This window comes from Octopus bimaculoides, chromosome 15 (genome assembly GCF_001194135.2).
Source record: "Octopus bimaculoides isolate UCB-OBI-ISO-001 chromosome 15, ASM119413v2, whole genome shotgun sequence".
Lineage (NCBI taxonomy): Eukaryota > Metazoa > Mollusca > Cephalopoda > Octopoda > Octopodidae > Octopus > Octopus bimaculoides.
In genome coordinates this window covers 33,038,129-33,044,235 of record NC_068995.1, presented here as the reverse complement: position 1 = coordinate 33,044,235, position 6,107 = coordinate 33,038,129, and the positions used below count along the sequence as shown (strand labels likewise).

The following is a 6,107-nucleotide window of genomic DNA, read 5'->3' as shown; positions in this document are numbered from 1 at the left end:
TATATATATATATATATATATATATATATATATATATATATAACAAATATATATGTATATATATATATATATAACAAATATATATGTATATATATATATATACACACACACATAGTTATATGGATATATATACATGCATAATTGTGTATGTATGTGTGTGTATGGGTTTTTCTATATGTTTGTGTGTGTTTAACATATTTACAATCATCTTATGATCTCTATAGTATACTAATTGATTCTTTCTCTCGCTCTTTCTGTACATTCAGATGGGGGATATTTGGGGGACATACAGCCAGAAGTACAATTTATGCACAAATTTTTATTATTCCCAAATTATCGATCTATCTTCCTTTCCTGTGTTTTAAAATGTTCCTACTTTTTGTGTGCTTTTTTCATTTTTGTTTATTATTATTACTTTTTCTAAAGCAAACAAAACATTAGTTTAAATTTGTTTGTGCCAAGCAATATATTTTTTTTTTCTTCACAGGTACTAATAAGCTTTTGTTTCTAGTTTGCAGAATTGCTCTTGAATTCAACATAGCATATGTCTGATATATATTCTTCTGCAATCTCCATCCCTTATATTTTGTTTCAAAATAATTTCTCAGCTAAAGTTGTGCAACAAAGTTTGATAGATTTTAATATTTACCTGATGTCTTCCAAATTTGCCAGAATTGTTTTCAACATTCTGCAATATGTTGTTTATTCTTTGAAATAACGACTGAGTGTATATCACCATTCTTTATAAACTCTTCTACTATTACCACTGTAGATTTGAAATCTTGAAAACTTTGTCTTTATTGCCAGTAAATTATTAAATAACTGAAATGAATGCTAAGATATTGTACTTGTTTGAACTTTGAAAAATCACAAAAGTTCAATGAGTAAATAACACAATATATTCTATCATAATTGATAGAATTCTTTAGCATTCTCTAGTCATCAAATTGTTAAATGTACTACACTTTGTACATATACTGTATATTATAACATACACACATATACATCAATTTAGGCATGTTCAAAATGGAATATTTAAAGTCTCAAACCTTTCTCGTTCGATTTTTTTTTCTTTGTTTAATGCCCAGCTAGTTAAAATATTTGTTAATATTTAGATTAAGATTCAGCAAGTCTTAATTAATTTTTAAATATTATTTCCCAATTCTAGAAGTCTATTTTTTTTCTTTTCTCTCATACACTGTATAATGTATATTCTGTTGTGTCTGGGGAGAGTCATTCCAAAAATGAAATACTGTATAATGTAGTTATTAATTTTATCTCGCTTTCTGTTAATTTCTTCAATTCTAGCACGTATTTTAACCAACTCTGCTTCTATAAAATAAGTCTATTTCAAATTTACCACATTTTAGCTAGAAACTGTTCCAAGCATGTACTAAAGTAGATAATTTTCATGGTTGGTAAATTATTATTTAATTACTATTTAACTCTGCATTTAGCTTAGATAGCTTTTTGAAAATATTCTCAATTCTGTTTGATTAAAGACTATTACTATGTAATTTACATATTAAATATAAAATAGATTTATACAATTGTTGAAATGTGAATTATAATTATAGATCTTGAAATAAAATTAATTAAAGCAACTGGAGACTAGATGATTAGGATAAGTAATAGGAATTAATGATAGTAATTGTTATTGATTATATTTATATATATTTCTCTTTTGTATTGTTCAATATAATTATTTATATTTCAACTAAATTCAAATCTAATGCTGTTAATAAAAATGTTCTTATTCTCAATGTAAATCTAAATAAACTGAAAGCTAAACTGAAAATGTTTTACTTTTTTAACAGTTTATGTAAACTACAATCTTTGATAATATTTTACAAAATTCAAAGATAAGTAGATATTTTAAAATTAGTATTTGCACTAAGTGTTTCCATTTGTATTTGTGAGGAGATAGTTTTTGATAAGTGTTTCAGTTAGAGATCTGATTGAAGAAAAATGAAATTGTTGATATTTAAAAATGACCAGAAACAAATCTTTTCATTAAAATATTTTTTTACTACTTAGAATTATTGATTTTATAATCAAAACCTGGTCATTTAAAGCAGTAAAAAAATGTATATAAAAGTCTACCTTTAATAATTATCATCTTCATTATTTATTTTGAATTAAATAAACCCTGTGGGTTCTGAATTCATATACCATTATCTCAGTAATAAATAAAATAAGTACTAATTATTCAAATTTATATCATTATACTTAGTACCAATATTTAAGATCAGTATTAAGAACTGATAGAAGGAATTAATTATCACCCTATACATAGTTTTATTAAGCTATACTTTGATAAATTTAAATGTATTTAGATATGATAGTATAAAAACAATTCAAAGAGCTAGCTAGTGTAACTAAGAATTTGTTAATATTGTCTTTGTAGGTTTTGCATAAATGTTTGTGAAGTTTTTTTTTTACACTTGGCATGTTATATAAAGGAAATTTTTCTCCCCCCCCCCCTTTTATTGATGCTATATGGATGACTGAAAATAATCTATTCTTTTTTACTCAAGTCTATTTTAATGAGACAATTTGTCTTTTCAGTAAGTCAAATTGTCAAATTCTACATATAACTTCCACTAATAAAATCCTTGGAATCATTTAGAATTTTGACAGCTTTGTAATATATTACCTGAAGTTAATATTGATGGTTTTAGATTTGGGCAGATTGGACAGGTCTATCAGAATCCTTTACTAGTTGTGTTTGTTTGGCTCTTACTTGTAATATTATTTATGGATTAAAAGCCTTCTGTCACAGGTATAGATAACCAACTATCTGGTAACACATATCTACAGCTGCACATATTATATGCACCTAACACATATGGAAAATAGTATAACAAAGCTTCTTTGTGTAAAAGTTAAGAAATTGAAAAAATATGTTTAATGTGTTCCAGATTAAATTGGAATATATTACTCCTTTGTACACATAATGATTTTTTGAAAATGTCTATTCTGAGACATTTTTTTGAAATAGCATATGAAACTTGATTTGAGACTCTAAATACCATTTGAGTGTTTACTCCTTAGAATATTTAGTGTTATATTCTGTTAATTTCTCTTAATGTTGTTCAATTTTGCTTGTGTGTATTTGTGGTGAAATGGGATGTTTATGTGTTACTTTGCTAGGATTTAATATTGTTCATATTTTGCAGCATCCCTTTTGGTTTCAAAAAGTTTACTTCAGAATTTTTATGGCTAATTTTTTTTTCTTTTTTCTTTTAATTTTTAGTCAACTTGTGACTATTTACTATTTACTAACCCAGTAACAGTTTTAACAATTGATTGGATATTATCAATTTTAAAAAAAATTTATTTTATTATTGCTTGTTTCTCTCTTTCTCTTTACCTTTCCCTCTCTCTTTCTCTCTTTCTCACTTTGCTGCATCTTGAATAATTTACATCCCAGCTTAGATATAGGGTCAACAAGAGATTCTTGACTCACTTGGACCTACTACTACTGACCACTAACTGCTCATTGTTATAATTCAAACATTTTTTTTAAACTTCCACAAAACTGCTTTAAATGATGTATCTTTTTCCTTCCTGTTTGCTTAAGTTAATGTTTCATTGCCTGTCAGTATATATGTTTCTTTTGTTTATTTATTTAATTTTTTTTTTGTACATTTGGCAGACATTGTTTAAAATTAAAATTATTTGATTCTGTATTGTTGAGATATTGTGGTGTGTAAACATTATGTTTGTTGTTTGTGCAACAATCTCCCTTGTAGTATTGATAGATCTCCTCCTGTAAGGGAGGGGAACACATGGGTAGTGGTGAATGCAAAAATAAACTGAAATGGAATTGTATTAAACTGATGTAAATGATTTTCCAGCAGTCATATGTGCCATATTCACAACTGACTGGATGATATTCTACACCAAACATCACTATATAGTGTTATTGGATATCTTTAGATACGTAATTTGATATAATAAAAAAAAGATAAGGTTATTAATAATGTTCATCTCTTGAGGTTGCTATGTTCTAGGTTTTATTTCAAATATTTTCAATCATAAATTGAAGTATAGTAATCATCAGCATCTGTTTATTAATTATTTATGTATGATAGAGTAATCATGTATAATGATATATACAGCACCTGCTTATTAGCTGTTTATGTATGGTAGAATAACATAACTGCTCTGGTATAATTGAGTTACTATTGATTTTATGTATTATTTCATATTTCATGCTCCTTTGCTTGAAAATAATCCAATATTTTGTTATTAATGAAATAACAGCTTTATTTATTATTTTATAAATTATTATATGTGTGAGGGGTGGAGTTGTCATCAAATTCATTTTTCATGGGTCGATAACCAATTGAAGAATAATTTAAATTTTCTATACATGCTTGAGTGTGTCTTCTGATTTTGATTGTTTTGTTATGCTGATATAGAAAAAAATACCAAATCCTTAATCAAATTCTCTATTTTGGGGCTCCAATTGTTAACATCCAGTGATTTTTTTTTATATTGGTATTACAATTTGAAGAGTTTCTCCTCAAATCCAACAATGGTCTCTACATTTAAAGAACCCTTATCTCAATGTCCTTTTTTGCGTTTTGTTTTTATTGCTCTCGATTTTAAATAATTCTATATATGCCACCTTTAAATTCATAAAATTGTATTTAATGTGCAAAGAAAAAGCAGAAATTACATTTTTCTTCACTTATTAATTACCTTTATATTTTTTATTACATTTTATAGATCAGATATATCTATGTATATGGATATTAAAAAATTTTATTTCTAATCCCCTGCTAGTTAGCCTATGAGCTTACTGGATTTTATTTGACTTGGAAATATGTGTTGTATGTTTGCAAGCATAATGAATATAGGCATTGATTTTCCGTAATCTTAATTTGGTGCATATATTTCTCTTAGCTTTTATACTAATTATTTTTGAAAACACCATTTAATGTTTTATATCATAAACTAATCACCTGTTTTGTTTAAAAAAAGTACATCTTTGATTAATGCGTGTGCGTGTTGGGGTTAATATTGATTGAAGTTGAACTTCAAATTTATACACACACAAACATACCCTCCTATATAGATTATATGTATATCATGTATGTATCTGTGTGTATGTATGTATATGTGTGTGCGTGTATATATATATATATATATATATATATATATATATATATATATATATATATATATATATATATATATATATAGAAAAAAATTAAGGTACTCAGAAATCTGGATGTTTGTACATTTACAGATTTTTATTAATGTCACATATTAAATAAAGCGCTTTTCACCTAATCGTGTAGGATTTTCAAATTGTTTATATATATATAAAACTGTGCGTGTATCTTGTTTAGACATCATGTGATGGTTGTAAATGAGTGTCATAGTCATACTGGCTATGTTGTGCGTTTCCAGTCTTCTGTTGAAAAGATGTCTAGGTATGGAGGGAAATATTACTTTGCTTGGAAACAGGTCAGGGTTGGCAACAGATGGGACATTTGTCCTTAGAAAATCTAATCTGTCTTAGCAAATTCCATCTGACCCATGGAAGCCTGGAAAAGGAGATGTTAAATGATGATATGTATATATACATGTGTATCTGTATATATGTATGTATTGATACACACACACACACACACCTATATACAGGCATAGCCACACAATATACATGTACCATATCTATATACACATTCATATATACATATATACATATATGCATATATACAAGTGATAAATAAGAAATAACAATACTACTAAAATTGCTGCCAATATCTGAGAATGGTAATGAAATATATATTAATAATAATAATATTAATTAATTAGAAAAAAAATCATGATGATGATTTCTAAAAAAACATAATAAAACTTAACATTATTTATGAAGTTTAAATTTCTATTCTTGATAAGATTATGAGTAACATTAATAATCGTTAACATTAAATAATAACAATACTAACACTAATATGACAAAAAGATAATAGTGGAATAGATGTTTACATTTATGTGTATGTGTGCATATGTTTGTGTATGTGTGTGTATATACATACATACATACATACATACATATATATATATATATATATATATATATATATATA

General features: G+C 25.9%; 1 protein-coding gene across 5 annotated transcripts in view; it reads left to right on the top strand.

The window, feature by feature from the left end:
- The window catches only part of LOC106880617 (KH homology domain-containing protein 4), a 123,877-nt gene that overhangs the window by 86,072 nt on the left and 31,698 nt on the right, over nucleotides 1–6,107 (top strand). The window lies entirely within an intron of this gene.